General features: G+C 38.3%; 1 protein-coding gene across 4 annotated transcripts in view; it reads left to right on the top strand.

Moving 5' to 3' along the window:
• The first annotated feature begins 6,930 nt into the window (after positions 1-6,930).
• The window catches only part of LOC109411988 (mucin-5AC), a 135,080-nt gene continuing 114,911 nt past the window's right edge, over positions 6,931-27,099 (top strand). For 2 of the 4 annotated variants that reach the window (XM_062858914.1, XM_062858915.1), the window contains exon 1: positions 6,932-7,901. The gene's annotated coding sequence lies outside the window, so the exon portion shown is untranslated. Of the gene's footprint in view, positions 7,902-27,099 lie in introns of all 4 variants that reach the window. The other 2 variants (XM_062858917.1, XM_062858916.1) reach the window with 2 other exon arrangements.

Here is a 27,099-nt window from a genome sequence, read left to right on the forward strand (position 1 = left end):
ATAAAAATTTTTGTATGGACTAATTACCACGCGGGGGGGGGGGGGGGGGGGGTTGGGAAGTCCCAAAAAAATGACCACGTGGTTTATGGACAGCCCCTTACCTGCATTGAAAATTTATTTGGAAATTTCATCAGCAATTCCTTGGGAAATTTTGAAAACTTCGATTATTACTTTGGGAACTTCCTCGGTAATTACTTTGGAAATTAATTCGACAAATTTCTTAGAGACTTTCTTCGGGAATTTCTTTGTAAACAAAATTTGTTACGGGGATTCTACGGCAATAACTTTTAAGAATTCTTACTATTTTTTTTTCAAAAAATCCTTTGATGATTGTGGAAAATTCTTTGGGAATTTCTTGGAAAATTTTTAATTACAAGTTTTTCCCGTATATTCCTATAGAATTTCACTACAGGTTCCCAAGATTTCAATGGGAATTTCAACTTTCCCTAAATTCGTTTAGGGATTTCTCTAGAGATTTATATTGGGATTCTTTCAGCTGGAACTCTTTGAAGAAGGCCAAGAGAAGTTCCAGGAGTAAAACCATGATTCGTTTCTAGAGTAACCCATGAATAGAAAAACTATAGCAATTCCTTGGTGAGTCTTTTGAAAAATCCCTGGAAGAATCAAAGGCATTTCTGGAAGTCTCCTAGGAAAACTTCCTAAAAGAATCCCATTAAGAATGCCAGGAGAAATCCCTAGAGAGATGCCTGCAGGTATCACAATAAGAATTTCTGGAGGAGACCTAGGAGGCATTCATGAAACATTAGAAGCAGCAGGAATCGCTTATGGAATCCCAGGAGGAGTTCCTGGATGATTGTCAAGAGGTGTTCCTGGAGGAATCCAATGATAAATATTTGGAGAAATCCCAGGAAAGAATCCCTACAAGAATTCCGGGAGGTATTACAGTATGAATTTCTGGAGGAGTCCTAGGAGGAATTTCTGGAAGAACCACAGCAGGAATAGTGTAGTGGTTGGCTTTCATACTTCTTAAACAGACTTTCAATCTTAGGGAGTTTCTCTTATTGTTGGTGTAATAGAAGATTATGGTTTACCCGGCCCAACTTTTAGCAACAAAAGAAATAAAACCCGTGTGATTGCTAAAAGTCAAGTGTTTGTTCTTTATTCAAATCGATGTATTTATATCGTTTTGTCCCATATATTTTATCATGGGACGAAACAGGGCAGATACCTGGAGTGCTATATTAACAAAGGCTCACCTTTCCTGGGAACGCCGCTGTCAGCATGTCTGGACTGAGGCCATCTAAGCCGGGTGCATATTGTATTCACAGTAAATGCTTAAATTGCATTATCGTGCCTTCAGGTGCACCATACAATAATGGTCACACTTAATTTTATGACAATGTGTTTAAAAAAGAAAGATAACAAAAAAGATGATACTCATAAGGACCATCACAATAGCTTGAGAAATCCAGCTGATATTCCTGGAGGAAGGGGGAAGGCCAAGAGGAGTTCCTGGAGGAATCCCATGAGAAATTCATGAAAGAATCCTTGGATAAAAATTCCTGGAGGAATCACCGGAGAGCTTCTCAAGAAATCACAGATAAAATCTCAGGAGGGGATTCTGGGATGTATCAATGTAGAAATCTCAGCAGAAATCCTAGGAGAAATCGCTGGATGAAACTATACAGGAATTTCTAGAGAAACCCCATCAGGAATTCCTGGGGGTAATCCAAAGAATACCTGGAGAAGTCCCTGCAAGAACCGGTACAGATATTCTGGAAGAATCTATAGAGAAGGTTCTGAAGGAATCGCAAGAGGAATTTCTGAAGGAATCTCAGGAAGATTTCCCAGAAAAATTCCAGCCACAATGCTAGGAAAAATTCGGAAAGACCGCAGGAGAAGTTGTTTGAGGTATGAGGTATTCTTGGAGGAAGGCCTAAAGAAGTTTCTGCAGGAATTCCATGAGGGTTGTTTTTTAAACACGGACACGTTTAATGCTTCCAGTGAGCTATTCGCTTTTTGAAGGAAACACGACACTAGACAACGGACTAGCATGCAACGCCCAGTGGCACAGCCGCGACAGCTGCGGCGGGAATCGAACCCGCGCTCCTCAGCACGATGCGACTAAGTGCTTGGTGACACTAGCCGCACGACCACGAAGCCACGGATTTTTGGAGGAATCTTTGGATAATATCTTTGAAGGAATTCCTGGATGATTCCTTGGAGAAATCCGTGGTAGAACAACTAAAAGCATTTCTGCAAGAATTCCAGGAAGATTGCCTATGGAAAGATCCCAGCAAAAAAAAACAGGAGAAATCTCTAGAAGAATCCGTAGCATAGTTTCTGAAGTACCAAGGTTAGAATTTCTGGAGGAAGAATAGCTGGAAGAACCGCAGGAATTGCTTGAGGAATCCCAGCTGGAATACATGTAAGAATTCTTGGAATCCCAGGAGGTATCATAGAAGTTATTTCTAGAGAAATCCTAGAATCAAGAATGCCAGGGGTATCCTAAGAGAAAGTCCTATAACAAATGCCTGAAGGAATACCTACAATTCTCCTTGAAAGAATCGGTAGGAATATACTGGAGGAATCCCTGATGGGATGGTTTCCCGTAAGTATTCCAGCAAGTAAGTAAGCCAGGAGAAATCCTTAGAAGTATTTCTGAAGGAGTCCTAATGGGAATTGCTTGAAGAATTCCAGCTGGAATTCATGAAGGAAAGCCAACAGAAGTTCTTGGAAAAATGCCCTGTGGAATTTCTGGAAGAAGCTCTGGGGGAAGTCCTGGATACATCCTTGAAGAAATTTCTGGAAGAATCACCGAAGGGATTTTTTATTTATATTCCAGGGTAATTTTCCGGAAGAACTGCCCTACTAGAATTTCTGAAGATACCACAGTGAGAACTTTTGGAGGAGCTCTAATAGAAATTGCTGGAAGAATCGCAGCAGGAATTGCTTGAGGAATCCTAACCACAACTTCCGGAGGAAGTCCAATAGAAGCTCCTGGAGGAATTCTATGAGAAATTTCTGAAACAATCTCTGAATAAAATCTCCGATGAAATTCCTGGATAAATCACCAGAGGAACTTCTGAAAATTCTAGAGAAATTTCTGAATCAATCTCTGCAGAAATTTCTAGTATATACAACCCCATCAGGGCTGCCTGGAGAATCCAAAGGGAAGTTTATTGAAGAAATATCGGGAGGAATGCATAAAGGCTGGGTTGTTGGAACTCTATCAGCAGTTGGCAGCTGGCAGCCTTTCTCCACAGGCGTTTTAACAGGATTCCCGAGCAAAGTCTGATAGCAAATTGAAAACTAATTTTGATGTTGTGATATTGCAAATTTTGATAACTCAGGTTGTTGTCGTTTTGGTTGTTTTAACGGTTAAAACATCAAAAATGAGAGCAGAAAATTGTTCCTGTGACAGCAAATTGAAAACAATTCCTGCTATCGATGATAGCAAATTGATAACTGTTTGTGTTATCAGCGCAAGAAAATTGAAAAATCGTTAAAGGTAGAGTTTTTCGGTTGATATCAAATCATAAATGCAATAATACAATTGCACTGATGATATATCCCTAGAACTACTTTACATAGTTTACTAAAAGATTTAAAAACTATTGTAACACTTAATATTTACATCAATTTAAAATGACAGCAAACCGAAAGCAAAAACCGAAAGCCAGGGTAAGAACCAGTTGAAGTTATTTTAATAAAATTGTATGACCTTGTTTATCACCCATCTCACTCTGGCAACGCCTGTGGTAAATTAAATTTGTTACGAAATCATGTATTCATGCATATTCTGCCTGTTTCCACTACAATACATTTTAAAATTCGCATTTTGATGACGTTTGAGCATTTTCAATAATGTTATATTTTGCCTAATTTGTCCCTTTGAGGGCCTCTCCTGACTACACCACTAGCCCATCACCCGAAAGGCTTTGGATTTATTCATATTTTCGCATGAAGAATGCAACAAAAATAGTCCGCTTGAAATCCCCGGGGGACACCATCGTAACCTTTCCTTGTTAGTGGAATTCAAAGGAACAGTACTTAACGCGATTTTCTTTTTACTTACAGATATTCCCCTAACAAGCCCAGGTTAATCATCATTGCAATTAATGTTTTCTGGTGATTTTATTACCAGCCAAATGTTTTCAAGGAGATTGAGACACACATGGAGGCGCATGGTTATTAATGTCTTCACTATCAATGTTAGGATTCATTCAAATATATGGTCGTCATATTCGTTTAGAGGGGAGGGAGTGACACTTCATGTATTGAGTATACGAAAAAGGTGGGACTGAGGGGTGAAAAGGAGTCGAAAATGCCCGAAAACTGATGGACGTAATTTTTGAAAGTTTTCATGAAGTGACATCTTACCCCATGGCAGATGGCCTTTTTGCACCACTTCCGTTTTACGAACCGGTTTTTAAATCGATGGAAATGCATTAGTTTAGTGTATATTTTTGCTGAAGTATCAAGCAAATATTGCTTAGTTGCTGTTACCACTTTGAAAGCCTATCAAATGTGGCTATTTAAATGTATCATTGAAAACGATGAAAGTTTGAAAAATGGCATCTTACCCCACTTTCCCCTACTCAGCACACGACGCGACCGCTCCCGGGTTAAATTGGATTCAAAACTTTTCCTAACAAAACCGCATCAGGTATACGGTCAACTTTCAGTCAGCTAGTCCAAAAAAAAACTTCACATACTGCCGAAAATATTTAAGTCACTCCATGACCAAATACAAATCATCTGAATGATGTGGGAGCAACAAAATGGTTTAAATTTCCTCCAAATATCCTCGCAGTAGCTCTTGCAGTGCCGTCGCGACGGTGCGGTACACCACCAAGATCAAACATTTTCCATCACTTGAACTTTGCCGTTAAATTGACATTTCCCAAGTTTTCGAAAGAGGAAAACGAGCTACGCGTCATTGACTGGTCGGACGACCTCGCGGTGGCTCCCTCCATCAGACCATGGTCGATCGGTCGCTTCAGCACTATTTGTGACTACAGGCAGGCGGGCAGCTAGAGCTATTCGCAAGACCAACGATAAGTAGTGTGGTGATTCTTTTCTATGTGGTATTCATCGCGTTTTTTGCCTCCACCTTCATTTCCTTTGGTTGTAACCATCAGCCAGCCGTGAGCAGCAGCAACAGCAGTGCAACCGTGAGCGGGGTTTCTTTCGTCTGCTTCCCATGAGATTCACATCTCTGCTAGCTGGCATGACCCATCCATCGCACCGTTGCGGCGCTGTGAAGCTTCGGGCGTGTGGTGATGGTTTACTATTAGGCAGTTGCAGCATCATCGACCGTCGTCGTCGTCGTTGTCGTCGTCGAGGGATGCTTGGAATTGTACCGAGCGCGCGAATCTTGTAGGTCCACTCGTGTTTCTTTCTCTTTTGGCCGCTAAACAGTGGGTAGGGTAAAAGGGTATAATGCGCCCCACCGGGGCAAAACGCCCCTCTTCATTTTCTAACGATTCAAGCGCTTTTCACATGTGTGATCGATTAGAAATCTCAAATATTGAAGAATTATTGCCATCAAGCTGGTCCGTTAGTGGATTGGTATAGAAAAGCAATAAACATATCAAAAAGACTGAAATCGAGGCTTTTGGCGTAATATTTTACCTCTTGTGAGCTTACTTCATTGTAAACGAAGCTAGTTCTGTTCGCTTGTGTTACTTTGCAACTTTTATGCAGTTAAACAATTGTTGAAAGACCCTCCTAGGATAAGCATGTGGTGGAATTATCCCCTGGGACAGTTTTATCACGGGGCTGGACGTTTTTCTTTGGAGGGGGCGTATTGCCCCGTTTGTTTTGAAAAGGCAAATTTTGGAACGTTTTCGAAAAACGTCTCAACGCTTCCATAGCCACGTCTCCAAAGGCAAAGTTCGCATGCAACACTTCACTAACTTTAGTAACAACGATTTGCAGTGAACAATAGATGGAATAAGGCGCTAGTTTAAGATATATTGCCATTTCTGCTTAGGGGGGGCATATTATACCTGTTTACCCTAAATACTTGCATGCAATTGTAGCAGGTAAGATATCTTCTCCCAATATCTGCAGATCCCAAGTAACAATTCCATTGCTGATTGGTTTTGTTTGGTTTTTATTACGGTTTTAATACAGGAATAGCCAAAACTTACAATTAGATGACTAGTTTTATATCAAAATCATTGATGAAAGGTTTTATAGAAAAGTAAACAAAATCTTTCGATATGGGGGTTCTTTTCGTTGCCCTGAGAAAGATTTAATTGATGTTTTTTGTTCCAAAAAAAAAAAACACACGGACAACATCTTCAGCTTTCGGCTGTACAGACTGTTTTAAACTTAACATTAGACAACGGACAACGGAGCATGCACCAGTGGAAACGGGGAAGAAACTATTCTCACGAAAAGTTTCAACGCCCGAAGCCCCGGGAATCGAACCCTCACCCCATAGCATGGTGCGATTATAAGCTTGGTGACCCTAACCGCACGGCTACGAGGCTCCACAAAGGCTTCTATCTCGACTTCCAATAATCTGACGCAAAAAATGTGTGCAGATAATCGAAATATATTATTTTCAGCTTTCTAATCAAGCAAAAAAAAAAAAAAAACTGTGAGCTGACTGCAACGCAAGATATTTGAATTTTAGTAAACTATTTTTTTAATGGTTTAGAGCTCGATTTTAAGGTAAAACCAACACGTAACTATGCGTCAAAAATTTTGGTCGTTTGTAGAAGTTAACAACTTTCGTTTTATTTTGTAAACTAGTGCAATTTTTGTATTGTGCAAGCTTTACATAAACTTGGTTGCATTGATAATACGTCTGAGAGGGACATTCGTACAATCAGTTTCGATCCACGTAAAAAAACGTCCAAAATTAGATGAGAAATTACTACAACGGTATGAAATTATTTCACCTACCTAGTAAAATAATTTCGAGAGTCCACCCAAAACTTTACTTCCACAATAACTCGCAATTGTCCCACTATGCGTGTGGATTTTCTTCGGCAGCGCGAAAAGCTTCTCGAGGAGGCATTATCTTTGTGAACACTCGGATGCATCTCGGACGTTCTCTCTCGCGGGCGCTCGTGGCCGTTTCACCGTGCGCGCGCGTTGCGCTCGTTTGCAACACATCCCACAAACAACAATACCTAGAAGTTACCATAGAGACCGCGTGGAAGGTGAATGAATGGAGTAGTAAGTAAATGAATGAATAGGTAGACCTACCTACCTCTAAACTGAGAGCGAGAGACTGACTGCGGTGAGATGTATGTGAAGCATAATTTGTTTGGCTAAAAATTTATAGTTTACGGTACGCGGGTTCGTTGTTTTGAAACAACTATCGAATGTAATTTTTCAAATGAAACATTCTGATGCTGGTTGCGACAGTGTAAAGACGTTCGTCTCTTCATTTCTGCTACATCTTTACGCGAGGGCGTTTGAGATTGTCTATTTGCCGCTTGGCCGTACTCGTGATTTGTTGTTCAGTTGGAGACCTTAACGCTTCAGTGGAGAAAAGGATATTTTCGGTGTATTCGAAAATAGTACGCTATTTTCTTCTTTGCAAAGTGATTGTTTGGAGAAAAAGGAAGCTTAAATAAAAAATTGGGATCTGGAAAGTGATTTCAAGTGAAATTGAAAGTGAAAATCTGAAAAGCAAAAATTGTATGATAATATTCAAATTCACAACGTGCAAGTGATCGACTCCCCTATCAGAATATTCGAAGAAAACGAAGTTCAGTGAAAGTGTATAGAAAACAAACAGTGACTTCTGACCGGAAACGCAACGATCAACAAATAATAAGAAAAAAATCACGAGTTCTTCAACCAAACTGCAGGCGTTCAAACGGAAAACAATATCATCCAACTACAATCAACGATTCCTGGATTGAAGGAGCATATGCAATAGCTGAACTGTTTTGTAACTGTTACTTGATTGGGTAAGTACTTTAAAATTAAAAATGCTAGAAATTAAAATCTATAATTTTGGAAAGCTATTGATATGGTTTATCTTGTTGAATTTGCTATAATGCGACACATTACTGGAAAGTTATTAAAAATTGTGAATCGTGTGCTCTTCTGGAGGTTGTATGGGATAAACTTAGAATCTGCGCCGAAAACTTAGAGATTTAGAAATAATGAAAGTAATTTTTATAAAAAAATCAATTTTATTCCGGTTTTAAATCTTTTGGCGTGATTCTTTCTGAAATTCATATAATAATGAGTTTGTTTTCTCAAAAACTAAATGTATTTCACGTACTGTTGTCGATGGGAAAAGCCACGAAATTTCGAAATGTCATGAACTTTTTTCGTTCCAACAATTTCTATGCAAATTTGCATTCATGAACACCCAACCGATTTCAATTTGTTTTGTAAGCTTTCAAAGAAATTTTTGTTGCCTGAATTGGGCGGGAATAAACCATTGCCTTATGTGTCAATTATCATGCTGTCTATCGTCTAAAAGTGCAAAAAACTCAAATTTTGAATAGAAATTTCAAGTGGACGCAATTTAGACAAAATCAAAATGAAAATGAAAAACTTTACACTTTTTAAAACATGTTAAATTAGGTGTAGCTTTTCGTAAAGTGTATCAAAAATTCTTAAATTTTCACTATCAATTGATCGACTAGCTATTTATTGATGGTCCACGTTTGGACAAGATTGGATTATTCTTTATTCAAATTAGAGCAATTCTAGTAAAAGGCATTATTATGTGATGGTCATATTTAAACTGTTATTTCTCCGGATTCAATGAACCGAGTGGAATGAAACTTTGAACGATTATGACTCATGTAATGTTCTGTTAAAACGTTTGACTTAACATATAACGTTTTATAGGAAAAAAAGTTATAACGGTTTATACGAAAACTGGCCTATTTTTTTAGAAAAATCTCATTATTTTGTCAATTTTTTTTCGGCTGTTTCGTTATTGTCATTCTAAACATATTTAAGTCAATACAGGATAGCTTAACTACAACTACACCATCTTGAATTTCAGTACGATAATGAAGATTTGGCTTATTGCACAGCGAAACAAAAAATAACTTTTGGTCTGTCTCAAAGGCGAACTTATGTGTCTCTGACAAATTTTGTGTCGCTGAATCCGAATCCGGACTCAGATTTGCTCCAGCACGTCACAATTTTGAGCTATACGCCAATTTATAGGGCAAAATGTGCGATTTTGGGCTTTTTTGACTTTCATGGCTTTATGGCATACAAGTCAGCCTCCAAAACTTGCATGCAAGTTCAGTACCCAACTTAAAATGCTTAAAATTATAACATTCGATTTGGTAAAACGAAATATTTGGCATAAATCGTTAATTTACATGTTAAATGACCAATTAAGGCGAAACTGGATCCATTTCCTCACTTTTTGGTTTTTGATTTTTTTTTATAAAATAACGATGCAATATTTTCGAAATTTGTTATCGTACACATATAGAGTATGGATCAAGGTATCTACTGATTTTTTTTCCAGGAGAAAAATGTTTTTCGTTTTGACAGAAACCATTTTTAAACAAAATTTCACAAATAAAATGGTTTCTGCAAAAACAAAAAACATTTTCCACCTAATAAAAAATCAGGAGATACCTTGATCCATACTCTACATGTGTACGAAAACCGATTTTGAAAATATTGCTTCGTTATTTTATAAAACATCAAAAACCAAAAAAAATGAGGAAATGCTTCCAATTTCGCGTTAACACTTTGATTGCTTTAAAAAAATATTTCCATGTATCATTGCTTGCAGTAAAAAAAGCCCAAAATCACACATTTTGCCCTATTAATTGAGGTACAGCTCAAAATTGTGACGTGCTGGAGCAAATCTGAGCCCAGATTCGGATTCAGCGACCAAAAATCTGTCAGTGACACATAAGTTCGCTTTTGAGACAAAAAAATGTTTCGCTGTGTTATTGACTATGAAAAAAAAACAATCGTTTTAATTTGTTTTCTTGTTTTCAAATTTTAAATTAAGTCATTCTTTTTCAAAATATGATTAAATGAGCCATAATTGTTCAATGCCCAATTGCCCAAATTTGGGCTATTAATAGACAGCTAGTTGATCAATCTACAGTGAAAATTTGAGAATTTTTGATACACTTTACGAAAAGTTACACCTAGTTGAACATTTTTTCAAAGTGAAATGCACTTTTTGATCTGCACTGTTTTTAATATAATCATATTTCTGGGCAGTTTTTAAAATGCATTTTATCGCAGCAAATTTGCATTATATTTCAATTTATTTTTTTTTAGAAAGTAATGTTTTCAGATTTTTGTTCCATATTACAGTATTTTGGGTAACCTGGGGAAATCTAATCCACACTATGGTCCAATTTTAAGAAAAGCTGGCAGAAATTCAATTTTTCAACATCTTTTAAATGGGTTTCAGTAAATCGATCATTCATCTACAATATCAGAAGCGTTGACTGTCTTTTTAATAAATTGCAAACTATGATTTTGTACCTTTTTACAGCGCCAAATAGCTGCTGATGGAAAAATTGCTGATTTTTTGATAAAGAACACAAGCAAGCTCAACGACTTCAAAAGTCTAATAATATACGTAATTCAAAAGCTTTCAGATGTTTATTTGAAATTTCTTGTGTATATTGAGCACCTTCAATGAAAAAAGAGATGAAAATAACACTTTTGGTTTCAAAATTAACATTACATATTATTAGTACGAGAAATTCTTATACTTCAACTTCAAAGTGTTTTACAAATCCCAGCTACTCCCCGCGTAGATATTCGGTTCAAACGCTCGCCCAAGTATTCAGAATTGATTTCGTTAATCAGCTGCCAAGAGCTGCCAAAACATTATCGCCATAATGATATGTGTGTAGCCAAATTGTATGAAAAACAGAAATTTTGTTCGGAATTCGTTCGAAGAAATCGACAAATAATGAAAATGCCATTAAGGCAAAACTGGATCCATTTCCTCACATTTTGTTTTTTTTTTGATTTTTTTTATAAAATAACGAATCAATATTTTCAAAATCGGTTTTCGTGCACATGTAGAGTATGGATCAAGGTATCTCCTGATTTTTTTCCTGGTGGAAAATGGTTTTCGTTTTTGCAGAAAACGCATTTTTCAATAAAATAACACAAAAAATGGTTTCTGCAAAAATGGAAAACATTTTCCACCACAAAAAAAAAATCAGAAGATACCTTGATCCATACTCTACATGTGTACGAATACCGATTTTGAAAATATTGTTTCGTTATTTGATAAAAAATCAAAAACCAAAAAAAAAATTAGGAAATCCTTCCAGTTTTGCCTTATGGAATTGAGAGCTCAATAATGTTTCAGTATATTCATTTAGGTTTAAACCAGAAGACTAATATGATTTGGCATTTTTTGCCACGTATTTTCAAATCTGGACCACTATGCGTCATCTGGACCCTTTTTACGTCATTTCGAACGCTTGCACATGTCGGCCCTAGAGAATATAATACACATGATTTTTCCAAGTGTGTAGTTATTAACTAAAATTGAAAGATGGAAATGCCAACTACACTTACTGAAAACATTATTTTTTGAAGTGTTTTGACATGATCAATCCGAAAACATGTTTCCTCAAGTACTTTATTTACATTTTTTGAGAACTTTTTTTTATCTATATTAACGAGATTTTTAACCCTAGGCTAGTTCATCTCGGGACTTACGCTTCACTTCCCTTCCGAAGGAAGAACTCACATTTTGTGAGTATGTCGGGAGTGGGATTCGATCCCAGGTCCTCAGCGTGATAGTCACGGGCTTTAAGGCCGCACGGGACGGCGTGTAATTTTTCCTATCTTCCCTCTCTTTCTAAGAATTTGCCTCGGGATTTTGAAGAAGCAAATATCAATTTCCACTGCACTGACGTAGCTGAAACTTTAATCGATTGTGCACCACAAGTGAGCAAATGAACAATCAAATTTCTAGTCAATAATATGAAGTAGAAGTTGAGATTTGCATCTTACTAGCAACAGAGCAATGGCGGACGATTCAACCACCGTCCCGTCCGGCCTTAACCATCACACCAGATCCGCTCCCGAACTTTTTGAGAACGTCATATGTACATTTACTTCAAAACTTTGAGAAAACTGGAAAATTCAGTTTTTCATTCCTGGATAAGACGTTTTATTTATCTTGAAATTCCCATTTGTGAAAAGTTCCAACCACATTGACATAGGTATGACACACATTACTTGAGCTCAAGAACATTGTAACGCGTTGGTGTCTCGTTTTTCTTCCATGGATAAAACAAATGAGCTGGTTGCTACAGAAAGCGACAAACGTTTGTAATTTCAAAAAAGTTTCAAATTCATTCATTTTTTTTTTTAATTTTTCGTACAAATCTTTCAGAACAAAGAATAAAAAAAGAAGTTGCATTGCTTTTGGGTCATTTTTCAAGTGGTTTCTGACAATAGAAATACACTAGAACTCCAATGGCGCTGTAGTCACTTTTTCTATTTAATTAAATTAATACCTTTTATTGTAATCATTGATTGTTTTTATGTGTCCAGAAGAAGAGAATCTTTTGTTTTGGTAAACAAAACTTATTCGACACTTCTAGTAGCTACACTGAACAGCGGCTTGTGGTGAAAATTACTATTCTGAGGGTCAATTTAGATACACAACGCCACTAAATTTTTGCAGACTGATATTCGTTTCAATTCAACAGAATTAGGTTTTCAATTTTATCATGGACTCGATTTTCAATTAAAAAAAGTTTCTGTTGGCAACCGGATTTGAACCAAGAACCTTGACATCACCAGGCGCGCACACTACCACTCGGCTATCGAACCGGTTGATGTAAGAAGAAACAAAACGCACACAAGAAGCGTTGGTGGGCCGATGATCATGTTTTGCCATGGTAAATTTAAAATCATTTTTATGCTTGTCATTACTGCAAGCCGCCTTTCAGTGTACTGACACTGTACGGGTGCGGCAAACTAGATGTTAGTCACACGAATAGTCGCGACATTGGACTTCTGTGGCTAGTTACTCTTATTTTCTGACAAACATTGTTCAGCATCATGGTTTCAAAACAACAGTATTTGTCATCGAAACCGTAGAACGAAATCTATCATTTGTACCCACACTACTCATGTTTTAATTTATCCAAATTCAAAACTTGCAAACTTATGTGTCTCTGACAGATTTTGGGCCGCTGAATCCGAATCCGGGCTCACATTTTTTCCAGCACGTCACAATATTTCGCTATGCCCCAATTTATAGGGCAAAATATGCGATTTTGGGCTTTTTTACTGCCAGTCATTAAGCATGGAAATATTTTTTTAGGCAATCAAAAGGTAAATTGGTCAATTAACATCTAAATTAACGTCTCATGCAAAATATTTCGTTTTACCAAATCGAAATTGAAAGGTACGATTTTTCCCATACAAATCACCTTCCAAAAGTTGCATGCAAGTTTACATGCTAAAATAAAATACTTAAATCTATCAAATTTGATTTGGTAAAACGAAATATTTTGCATGAGTCGGTAATTTAGATGTTAAATCACCAATTTACCTTTTGATTGCTTAAAAAAATATTTCCATGCTTAATGGCTGGCAGTCAAAAAAGCCCAAAATCGCATATTTTGCCCTATAAATTGGGGTATAGCGAAATATTGTGACGTGCTGGAAAAAATCTGAGCCCGGATTCGGATTCAGCGGCCCAAAATCTGTCAGAGACACATAAGTTTGCTCTTGAGACAGACCAAAAGTTATTTTTTGTTACGCTGTGAATCGTACCTATGATTTACAATCGACAACAAAATTCTGTTAGATTCAACAAAACATGATTAAAGTTTTAAAGTGATGTGGGTTTGACTAAAAGCGTAGTCACCTCAACAACAAAACATTGTTTGAAAATGCGTTGATCTCCGTCCCCTGTGTAGGCGTAGAACTGAACTCGATTCCACAATCACACATAGTTAACTTCTTTTCACAATCCAAAACCCCCTTCGCGGATTAGATGAACATCTCACACATACACTGAACGAAACAATGTTAATTTTTCCAGGACACACATCTTGCAACGAACACAGTATGATTAAAACACAACGCACAGCTGTTAAATCATGATTCATATTGGTAATGTTTACTGTTCTGTTGGTAAAATTAACAGCTTTTTAGTGGAATATACAGATTGTATTTTTGGTTGAGAGTCATAGGTGCAGTTTTAAATTTTACTATGAAATCAATAGTTTTCATAATAAAATTTATTTCACTGTTGCCTTGATTCGTACTTCCTTTTTGTTTCATCAAGCAGTCATATTCCCCCAAAATGAAATTCCGCACACTCGGTCAAAAGATCATCTTAGTCTCAACCCTCGTCGCGGATTTTTTCTTAATTCTTTTATCACGCTCCACAAATGTCACCGTCAGCACCATTCTACCTTTGTAGGCGAAGTCAATCAATCTACAGTTTCAGCTTCCACAGTGAAACAGAGGGTACATCAGACAACTGACATTTTACTCATGATGCATGCTAGAAGGCAAATGGTGCTGCTGTTGCTGCTAAACGCGGAGTGGAGGAATCTTGTCCCGGTAGACGAGGATGCGATTTATGTACGTGTGTCGCAAAGTAATGGTGACGCATCGTTCAAGGTCAATAAAAAGGGTCGAGAGTCGGTGAAGATTAAACAGTGTAGCAAACTGGAGAACCGGGTATACTCTTTTGGCTGATGAACTGATGAACTATAATTTTTTTTCGCAAATTGGGCGCTACCATACCTCGTAATTAAAAAGATGCTTATGTTTTTTTTTCTGTAGGGTTGGTATTAATATCATCTGTTACAGCGAAGCAGCGTGTAGGTCAAAGGAATCTTTATTCAGTAAGTGGTTTGAAAAGCTCAACTGCATAATTTGCACAATGACTAATAAACTTTTGACATTTTCTTAGAGCCCTTGAGCATCATGATACGAAAAGAGATATGAGATCTAATTATGTTAGAAGATGGCTGAGATGTGCGTGTAGGTTAATACGTTTTTGATTGATGGTCATGACGGTGCTATCCAATTAGACACAGTGTGAAAGACCACATTAACTGCTTTCGGGCAATGCTATATGAGTACGCATGTAGGGCTTTTACTTTAAGCGTCACATTTATTTATTACATTTTGTTATGGGTGAGACTCGGTCCCTCCAGCATGTACTATGTTTTTGGACCCATTCATCACAAGGCCGACCTTTGGTGCTTCACGATTTAGGTAGAGGTACTGCTCTGCAACTGCAACCGTTGCAAATGTTCTGACGATAATTTCCAAAACATCCGCAAAGCAAACAGATTGACCCAATTTTGTGGAAATACGAGCATTCGTCCATTCTAAAAAAGACACGGACATCATCTTAAGCCAGAGACTGTACAGACTGAACGAAACTTAACACTATACAAGGGACATACGGAGCATGTACCAGTGGAAGAATCTATTCTCACGAAAAGTTTCATCGTCCGGAACGGGAATCGAACCCTTACCCCACAGCATGGTGTGGTTAGAAGCTTGATGACCCTAACCGCATGGCTACGAGGCTCCACAAAGGCTTGCTTTGATCAGTCAGACGATTTGCAAGATAACAGTTACTGTCCGTTGCTCCGGGCGGTTGATACTGTCGTATGCAGTGTACGCAGAATATGGCACCGCAAGCGAAAAATAGGCAACAAAGAAGGCACGGTAACAACGCTTTGTTTTTTCGTTAGCAGAAAATGACAAAATCTCTCCCGAGTTTGTTCACAACAAAAACGGTAGGAATATTTATCTCGTTCTATTCACATCGTGATTTTCGCATTGTTTTACAACTAAAACTCGACTCTGAGGTTTGCAAGAATCTTAATTCGTCCAAATGCTTATGAATTCTATGATATGGGTCGAAAATTTCAGCAGAAAAACCGGAATATCGGCACACGCACGGCAAGCGATGTTTGTTTTATTGCTCTCATCGCCTGACGTGCGTTTGTTGCGGAGCGCCTTTGTTACCAACATGCATCGATTAGGACAAAGCGTTTGTTTTCCGGCGTGATCCGTTTTTCGTACCCTGGTCGTATGGTACCAATAATGCGTTCGGACCTGTATTCACTGTGCTTTTAAAGGATTTGCTGTACAGTGAAGATCTTGTACAGTGTCGGTTGGTTGTCAATGAAACCGGGTCGATAAATTCTCTCGAACTTATTTGCTATTGGTGAAAGACGACGCAAGATAAGCTGCCATAGCACATTACAGACAGCTATCACAATGACGATGTCTTGGAAGCAGGGATACCAGTTGATTTTTTGAAAAATCTCTATGACTCTTTTTGAAATGCTTGATACCATACAAATTACGCATGCAGACAAGTGGAGCTAGCTAGTTTTCAGCTATCTTCTGATAGCTTGAGGGACCAATGCGTCTTTGTCATCACTGCTTCCACAGTGCGGGTAGTGTACGTTGGTTATCAGGTATCAGTAGGTCGGCTCCAGAGGCACGTTCTCCTCCATTTGGGAAATTTGTGCCATCGCCATGAACACGAGCCTATCCATCATTTACCTGACGGAGAAGGGCAGGAAAAAGGATAGGACATGGGAAAGGACAGGTAAGGGAATAGGATCGTCATACTCGCAAAAGCGTACCACAATGGGTTCACATAGCGTCCTGAAAAGGACACTGTAATAACGCATAAGCGTACCACAATGGGTTCAAACAGCGCCCTGAGAAGGGCACTGTGATAACGCACAAAGCGTAAAGAGAGCCTATAGCTCTTTACCACAGCGGGTCAAGAACAACAGAACGTCCTGAAGATTCAGGTTTCTGAAGTCAGTTTCACTTAATAAGTGTTTTCCGAGTACTCGGAAACGCAATTGCGCAAAAACTGAACAGTTACATATTAAACGATACGAAGTTTTATAATCGGATTCACAGCTATCACAGGCAAATGAATCGGCTTGCTGAATATTCGCCATGTGATAACTGAGTCGGCAGTGGCCAGTCAATGATTTGACCAGCATGCTGCAATTCTGCTTTGACATACTTGTTAGATACTTTGCCACCCCTAGAGATGGCTCATGAGCAGTACAATACAATTTTGTTTGACGACATGACTCCAAACTATTCCAGTATTGTTTGTGCTGAGTAGCAGCCCAGATGTCAATCTGAAGCTTTACCCAACCCTTGGATACCGAAATAGCTGGCTCAGGGCGAATGAAGTCATGTGATGCTCCAGTTCGAACTCATCAGCCAATTCGTTTCCAGCGATGGAAGAATGACCAGGTACCCATACAAGGTGAACAGCGTTGCAACGTTGGAACGGCGATTGATAACAGCCGCAGAGTTGTGTTCCGCTGATTTCTTGTCTCGAGTGTCTCCCTTTCGTACCACCCACCCAACATTCCACTAGGGTGCTGGTGATGAACGAGAAAAGTGCAGTGTCTTTTAGAATCCGACAAACGATCGTGTGCAAAATACGATTATCACAAGTTGATTAAGATCGAGCCCTGAGGAAGATCCCAACCCAAGGATCGAAACTTTGGCAATGATATAGAAGTATCAACGCTTTTTCCGTGACTGAAAGCCGAAAAACTCCCATAGTTATCTGAACAGAAGTATATTACTTTGCTCATTACGTGCTGCTGAAGTGCTGATTGCACTACGCACATAAGAGCAAAGATTTTGGCCTGAAAAACGGTGCAATGTCTACCAAGTGAATAAGACTAATGCAGCCTTAGCTCTCGAGAATAAACACCAGCACCTGCTCGACCTTCGAGAAGGGAGCCATCAGTGTAACATACGATGCCGTCTGAAATACTTCTCTCCAGATAACCAGATGTCCACTCTTCCCGGGAAGGAAATTTCGTGGTAAATGTCCTATATGGAAAATTACAAGCAATTGTAAGATCACTTGGAGCAAGGACAGTTTTGTCCCAATTCACCAAAAGTGGAAACAACGAAGTGTGTGTTCAACTGCGGTTCAAACTCCTGTGTACCCATAGATGGTAAGTGCAAGAAAGTGCTTCTTGTTTGAGATGCTACACATTTGCATGGGGCAACGTCAAAGAGAACTTCGAGCGCTGCCGTAGGAGTTGAAGAGAACGCTCAAGACATCGCCATTAAGCACATCCTTTGGAGATGACCTAATTTTGATTGGACCGTTCTCACTTCGCCCTTTTGCCACCACACAAGACATCCATAAGCCAATATTGGCCGAACCACAGTTATGTAAATCCATTTGATATACTTGGGTTTTAGACCCCAAGTTGTACCAAAGGTTCGCCGGCATTGCCCGAAGGCCATACAAGCTTTCTTGATTATGAACTCAACATGAGGTGTCCAGGGAAGCTTGGAATCAATAATGACTCCAACGTACTGTACCTGTTCAGTCACATTGATTTCAGAATCAAAGAGACGTAAAGGTCGAACACCATTACGGTTTTGCTTTTCCGTGAAAAGAACAATAGATGTTTTACTCGGATTTACCGAAAGGCCATATTGGCGACACCAACCCTCAACTACCTGAAGAGCGTTTTGCATCAGGTCGAAAAGGGTGCTGATGCACATACCGACTAACAATGTTAGGTAGTCGTCGGCAAAACCATAAGTAGGAAAACCGCTATTATTGAGTTGCCTCAATAGCGCATCTGCTACGAGATTCCACAAAAGTGGTGATAAGACTTCCCCTTGGGGGCATCCACAAACACTCAATTTCCAAATCGCCGCTTGACGCAATGTCGAGAAGACATGTCGGTTTTTGAGCATTTGGTGAATCCAATTGGAAATCATTGGTGATATACCATAACCCCGTGCGACTTCCAATATGGCATCGAAAGGCACGTTGTCAAAGGCACCCTCGATATCTAAGAAAACACCCAAGCAGGATTGCTTTTGAGCAAATGCCTTCTCGATATCGTAAACAACTTTTTGTAAAAGAGTCACATTGGACTTTCCAGATTGGTAAGCAGTTGTTTCACATGAAGAGGCACATTGGCCAGATGAACATCACGGATGTGATGATCGACAATGTGTTCTAAGCATTTCAGAAGAAAAGAGGTCAAACTGATAGGTCTGAAGCTATTTGTTTCTTCATACGACGCACGACCCACTTTCGGAATAAACTTTACAGTAATATCCCGCCAGGATTTGGGAATATACCCTGTAGCAAAACTGCAAACAAGTAGTTGTTTCAAAACATGTTTGAAATGATCAAATCCCTTCTGAAGCAAAATAGGGTAAAACCCATCTGCCCCAGGAGATTTAAAAGGAGCAAAACTATTAAGTGCCCATTCAATCGATTCTCAAGTTATGATACTCCGAGCCGAAGCTAAAAAATCATACCCGAGCAGAAGGGAATAACAACAGCATAAGGAGCTGTGTTATTTGGGTAAAATAACTGAATAATAGAATCGATGATTTTTATGTTATTAACATAACATAGTATGTTGTAAACTTGTCTGTCATAAGCGGCAAAATAACAAATATCACAACAAAAAAATGTTCCATTTTAATAACTTGTTTTGTTAGTTTCAATATCAACTTAATAACAGTGAATTTGGAAAATATTTCAATAACAAATTTAGATATTAATATGTTATTGATAATAATCGGAAAGCAAAATTTGTTATGGTATCAAAAACGTAACTAATTAAATTATGATACTAATTATATAAAATTATTCACTTTGTCTCACAAACCCACCAATAGCATGAGTAACAATATTTTAAAAGATCGAAAAATACTATATTCATGTTCAGAATCAGAATGAATTAATCAGTCTAAAAGAATGTAAAAAACTTTCAGAAATTTCTCTGAGAGTTCTTCCACGAAATCATTCACAGATTTAAAAAAAATCCTCTAGATATTCCTCCAGAATTATGAACGGAATCCCTTCAAGGATTTCTTCAGAATTTTGCGTGATTATTTGTCCCGAATTTCATCTTCAGATGTCTCTGAAAATTTCTTTGAGAATTTATCCAGGAATTTTTTTCAAAGAATTCTGCAGGAGTTTGATTTTGCCAAGAATTCTAATAATTGCTCAGAAGAATTAGTTTTGGAATTTCTACGAAGATAGCGCCAGGAGTTTTTTTGAAGACTTGTCCAGGGTATCGAAGGGTTTCTCCAGAACTTCTAAGTGTTTCAAAAATGGAACAAAACAAAAATACAGGTAATTTTTATCGAATTGTTGCTTTGATTTCAAAACTTGTTACTGTTGTGCTATTGTTGATAAGTTGATCAATAGTACATCAATAACAAAACTTGTAGTTCATCAAAATATGTTATTGAAATGTACCTTAGTGAATGTATATCAATAGCTTGATTATAACAAAATGAGATTGTCCTACAAAATTTGTTATTGATAAGCTATGCCTTGATAATTAAATAATAAGAAAACAAGTTATAAAAATAGGTTATATGATTTTGTAGTTATTAATTTTAATATTTTCCTCTGTTCGGGTAACTACAAGAAAAGACATCAGGTTCATCCGAAGATGTAATATCTACACATCCGGGGAAGTGTGTACTGAATAAACATTCCAAAACTTCCTCATCAGAGAAAGTGAAATCACCATTTGGCAAACGAAGTTCGTACACTTGAAAATCCTTATATTTTGCAAGGATTTTGTTCAATCGACTGGCTTCACTAAGACTGGAAACATTTGTACAAAGGTTTTTCCAGCCGGATCGTTCAGCAGACCGAAGAGTTTTCTGGTAGGCCTTGCGAGCCGACCTGAAAGCCTCCGATCCAGCCGAACGTCGTCTGTTCCAACTCTTTCTACATTGTTTCCTGAGTTTCGCCAGATCAGAGTTCCACCAAGGGGTTCTTCTTGTGATCTTCACAGACCATAGAGGGCATGCTTCTTCAAAAGCTTCCATGATGAAGGTCGTTGTAGTATCAATGGCATCATCTAAATCACTTGGAGTGTCAATTGATGGTGAGTATCCATGAAATTTGGCTGCAACCAAATCGGTAAAGAGATCCCAGTTGGTTGACCGGGGGTTCCTGAAACGCAAAATTTGCGAAGTAACATTCACATGTTCAAACAAGATGTAGCGATGGTCAGATAAAGATTCTTCATCTGACACATGCCAATTGGTCAGCTCGTGACTAATTCTGCTAGAGCAAAGCGTTAAGTCTAACACTTCCTCTCTACCAGATACCATGAAGGTTGGGCGGTTGCCTATGTTAGGTAATCAAAGATCTGTACTACTTATGTTTTCCATCAAACTGGAGCCTGATGTCTGAGCTGCCCCAGATTATATGGTGAGCATTAGCATCACTACTAACAATTAGCGGAAGGCCTTTTGAAGTGCAGTATGCAATGACTTGCTTGAAAGCATCCGTAGGGGATGGTTCATCATGCGGTAAATAAACCGAACAATAAACGTATTTCCTGTTGAGGTTTCCAACAGATACATCGATTGTGATAGCACATACATCTCTAGTAGTGAGTTCAGAGATGAGTGTAGCAACGATTGCGTTGTTGACAAGCACACATGCTCGAGGCATGACACGTAAGTTTGCCATTTCATTTTTACTGAAAGTAGCAAACACCGGGTTCACAAGGTTTCCTAGATAGAAATTCCCCTTACGAAAGTAAGGTTCTTGGACTAACGCCACTTGGGCTGTACCATTTTGCATAAGTCCACAAAGATTGATCGTTGCTGTTCTTTTGTGCTGAAGATTGATCTGAGCTATCCTAACCGTAGCCACTACCCAAACTAGGCAAGATTAAACTCTTAACAATCACAGCACAAAAAAGAACAGCAACAATAAAGCCAGATCGGTATCGATTTGAGTGCGCCAAAGGCGAGGATGCACAGAATACACTGTGTAAAACGCATAATGCGAAACCATATAGGTGAAAATTTAAACTAATTAATAACATCTTCATAATCCCGCTCTTATTCAGCCTCAAGTATGAGATTGAAGAAGGGCAGCTGATTGTCTCGGAGAAACACAAGGTCCACCGCACTATTGCTCCGGTTAGCGCAGTAAGGGAAAAATACTGTGGAGGGTGCCCTGGTACTCCACAGGCTCCGTTTGCGATTAGGTTTTTATAAGACCCCCCTAACCATTCATTCCTAGGCACGGTAAGCGTAAATCCGCATAACATCTTGAATTAGGGGTCACCTGATTAGTGGACTCTTACCACTAGAACAGGCGGTTCGTAGTGCTATTCTTAGCCAGTTGAACTAACCGCTACCGACACTACACAGCTATCTAGGCTGATCGGGAAAGATTTTGATATTATTTCTGATGTTTTACCTCTTAACTCAATCAAACCAATATCAGTTTTTGTTTTTCAGTAATTCAATTATTAATAACAGAATGTATTATTCGTTAGATTTTCTCACCTATTCGGGTAGGTATTTATCTAGGGTAATTGTTCCCTATTGCGGTAGTGGTATTTTAGCACTTTATCGACTGAAATGAAGGGTATTGGCTCCCTTATTAACCCTTCAGCACGCGCGCTGTTGTAAAAAGTACAACACTACCAAAAAACCTCGCTCTTCGTATACAGCGCGAGCGCGGTGCAGTTTCGGTTGCTTGATGGCGCGCGTCCTGAAAGGTTAAGCATGTGGCTCCCATTTTCATCCTACGAAAGCGCTGTCTGTTATGTTCTTATTTTTTCTATTTTTTGATAGATGTGAGCACTTATTAAAACAAACCTATGAAAACACCTATGAAACAAAATGGAATCAATCGGTGCCGGGAGACTTTTTCGGCTTTCAGTCTTTAGAGCGGTCAGAACTAAAGCATGTTTTCTACGCCGTAGAAAACATGCTTTAGTTCTGATCGCTCTAAAGACTGAAAGCCGAAAAAGTCTCCCGGTACAAACTCCCAGCAGTCGAAAGCATCCAAGTCAATCGGTGCCGTAATCGTTTGTTTTCGAATAGGATGAATATAGGAGCGTGAGATTACTGATGACACACATACCCTATTATGCTTCAATTTTGAGATAGCTCTATTTGTGTGTTTTACATTTGTCCAAAAACTATTTTTGCTGCTGTGTTCTTATTGTTGCGGTAGTGTTCCTATCCTCCAAAATCCGTTATGATTTCAATGGGATACCGTAACAATAGGAATCAAAATTAAATCTCTCCTCCATAATAGGAAAAGTGTGTCTAATGTTGGTGCAAGCGATTTAATATCGAAAACAGTGAAAAACGATAGATTTAATATTTTTCCTAGCAAATTTGGATAGAAAACTACCGACTATCGTTATAAAACCCTTCATTAGGTGGTACGGTATTTTTTTTTCTAATTCAATTCACATTCATTTTTTCAATCAATTCATACTAATACCACAACGATGGGCACATTTACCCTAGCAGATATTTTATGAAATGTAGCAGTACAATTTCCAGATATTGCAAGAATAATAATGGTTTCAACAGTTTCATCCGAAACTTTAAATTGAGTTGCTCTTTTTCCATTCAAGAATTACGAGTTTCTCGGAGCATTCCATAGAAACCCTGTCTGACCATTTATTTGGGATTCGTAAATAGAATTCCCGCTTGGAATTCACCAAGATTTTTTGCCTAAAATTTCTCTAAAGATTCCATGTTTCACTTCAATCTCGTTTTACGTCCTTCGTTGGCTGAGCGAAAAAAATCTTAAATATTCACAAAAAATCTTCATGTTAAGTAATAATATGTTTTGATTGTTTTTGAGAAAAAAAATCTAATCTAGATTGTAGCATTTTGAATAGGGTCATTATGACCCTGCAGGCACACGTGTACTACGACAGCATGGTGAGCGTCAGCTTATGCACGAATAAGCTTGGAAGACTTGAAGATAGCTCAAGAACTGCTACAAAACAGTTTTTATGATTCCATAAATTTGTCCTACTCTTTACTCCACTCCACTTAACCGTGTCCTTGCGTTAAACTTTGACGTGGGTGCCAAACGGTAAGGCATGCCTTTTCCAAAACAAAATCTACAAGAAGACAACTTCCTCACTCTCACCCTTCAACGAGGTCACGCATAATACCGCCCCGATCAAAATCAAACGTGATTCGCACATCGCAGTTTTGTGCGGAAGCCCTAATTTGCAAGACGGCTGCGCTCGGAGCAGACGCCTCACCATTCAATCATCGAATTTGAAAGCAGTGCTCTCATACAATATGTTCCGTATTTCGAGCATGCAGGCGCAATAAGTGATACTATTGTACTAGTACTAGGTGCTAGCGCATGTGTTTTTTTTGCCCAGCACCCCGCCACCATAAACGATGACGGAGGTAGATTGAGACGTGGCTGCTGGCTACCGTCTGTATGCGAATGGAGAGCGTTAGGTACCTACCTCCTAGCGAACCCACCCAGTGAGAAATGCAGCACCGTTGTGCACGTAATACACAATAATTTGCAGGTCGGGGTTTTGCAGATGAATTCTTCACATGCTTTTTCGTTACGAGCGTGTAAATTCACGCTTAGTTTTGAAGTAATCTCTAGGTGAACTAGTTACCAGATGATTTCAAGCGCCGATTATTTCATAAGCCGAAACTCGGTCTCCGTCTGCTTAGAAGGCACGCGCGGGTACCTACAGCTTTCAACAGCTGTTTAGTGGTTTAGCTACCATGGCTAATGCTAAGCGAACTGCGGGAAAATGTGCATCGGAAAGGGAAATGTCAGTTTTTTCTTTAAAATGATGTGCTAAAAGGTATAGGTCGCTCAAATTACCCATATTGTACCAGGAATACGTGGTGATACCTAACTTTCATCGGCTTTTGTCCAACAAATTCATAGGCAACCATTAATTTTCTGGCCTACGAAGCGTTTAGAGTGGGTGCATGAAATGGGCCGTATTTCAGGGGTGCAGTGTTCAAAGGTGTTTAGTTTAAAAATGTTTTTTTTTTCTGGTATGCTGTAGCTTATGGCGTTTTATGGAGGAATTAAACGCCATAAAAATATGCAAAACAATAGATTATTGAAATGATTCTGTACGAGGCCTGCATGTGTATATAGCCTAAATATGTGAAAGCATAAAATTAAAGGTCTTCTTCCTTCACTTACAGCCAACGTTGTTAGAATTGTTTCGGATTTCTACCTGATTTTTTTTATCATCATCTCTATCTTTTTGATTTTTCGATTTCACATTCTTCTCCTTGTTTTTTTTTATTATTTTTTAAATCTTCTTTTACTTGTTTTGGAACAGCTCTTCAGCTTATTGTTCTATCTTCACTTATTTGCTTCATCTTTATTTGTCAATAACTATTCCTGTACTCGTATATCGCGAGGCAGACAAAAAATACTCTACGCCCCAACAAGTGAAAGAGATTTTCAATACGAAAAGCACAGTCTTACTGAATACACTAGTGTTTACCGCTTCGATTATGTGAGCCTTCAACTTATTCCTGGTGTAACATCTCCATGGAGACAAAGCTTACTTCTCACAAGGGAAGGTTATGATGGTTTCCCCCGGGGATTCCAACCGGACTATTTTTGTTGCATTCCACATGTGGAAATATGAATAAATCCAAAGCCTTTCGGGTGATGGGCCAGTGGTGTAATCAGGAGGGGCCCCCAAAGGGGCAAATTAGGTGAAATATAACATTATTGAAAATGCTCAAAGGTCATCAAAATGCTAATTTAAAAATGTAATGCAGTAGAAACAGGCAGAATATGCAGAAATACATGATTTTACAATAAATTTAATTTACCACAGGCATTGCCAGGGTGAAATGAGTGATAATCAAGGTTACATTTTTATTAAAATAACTTCAACTGATGATGATTAACCTGGGCTTGTTAGGGGAATATCTGTAAATAAAAGAAAATCGGGTTAAGTACGGTTCCTTTGAATTCCACTAAGAATTTGCATCCTTTGACAGATACGTATTTCGACCTCAACTGTAAGGTCGTCTTCAGTGTCTTGTACTTGACTCGACTTTATTTTATTTAACTTCAACTGGTTCTTACCCTGGCAACGCCTGTTTCTACTTCATTACAGTCGGAATTCGCTCGTTGAGCCACAACCTCCACCCAACCAACGAATTCGATACGTTAGTTGGGTGAAGTGACAGCAGCCCAAGGAGTCTGCGCATTGTTTTTTTTTAAATCATGTTTAAATTGGTAATGTAAAAAGTAAAATTTTGTAAATTTTTCAATTTGTTTCACATTTAGAGCATATGAGCAATTAGATACATATATGACCAATGCGAGAATAATTTATCTTCATCCACTTTTAGCCGGTACAGTGAAAATACAGATGATTATGAAATCACCCGAACCAAAGTGCAAGCACAAAACGCTTTCAATGATCGACAAAATAAAGATTATCGATGTTTTGCATTTTTTTCGAAGTAATTATACATATTGTTTTTTTTAACCCTTTATAAGGCAGTCGCAACTATATTGCCACCTTATACACATATTTTTTTCTGTTCGTTTAAAAAAATTTTACAACTTCTGTTTTAACTGATGGACACATTAGGTCTTTGTGAACACTCATGATTTTTTGAGCCATAACAAATATGAATGGGCTTTTTTAGAACAAAATGTCTCTAAAAAACTGACATTTTTGAGTGTATAAAGGTTTATAAGCTCGAACTTCTGCTGTGGTGAGCGAATTGAAAATCGAATGATGAGTAATGAAAGGCCTATGTTCCTTTTACTTGTGGACAATATTTCAACTTGATTGCTTCATTACTTTTAGAAACTCAGCCTTTTGAAAAAATGTACTATAATAAATGGTCATGTACTAAAATTGCCATATCGCCGAAAATAATTGACCAATCGAGTTCAAATCCACACATGTAACTCATGAATATCAGGGCAATAACCTGTCGAAAATTCAGCATGAGTGATAAACGCATCACAAAATAACAACATTTTAAACACTGTTGACAAAAAGTTAAAATTTAGACCATTTTTTCATACAAAATCGACCATCGTTTTTTTTGAAAATAAAAACGTTTTTGTTCATTACACCACATGTAAGGTACACCGGGGCAAGTTGAAACGGGTGGGGCAAGATGAAACAGCGGGTTAACATGATGTTTTCTAATGATCATAAACAATTTGATTGCCTTAACACATAGTTTTTGATTCAAACAATCTTTTAGCGTAGGAAAATTTTCCAAATTCTACTGAGATCTATTTCGAAACTTCGCGTTTCATCTTGCCCCACCCGTTTCAACTTGCCCCGGTGTACCTTACTTTATATTCCAATGAAGAACGAGTGG

This window comes from Aedes albopictus, chromosome 3 (assembly GCF_035046485.1).
Source record: "Aedes albopictus strain Foshan chromosome 3, AalbF5, whole genome shotgun sequence".
Taxonomy (NCBI): domain Eukaryota; kingdom Metazoa; phylum Arthropoda; class Insecta; order Diptera; family Culicidae; genus Aedes; species Aedes albopictus.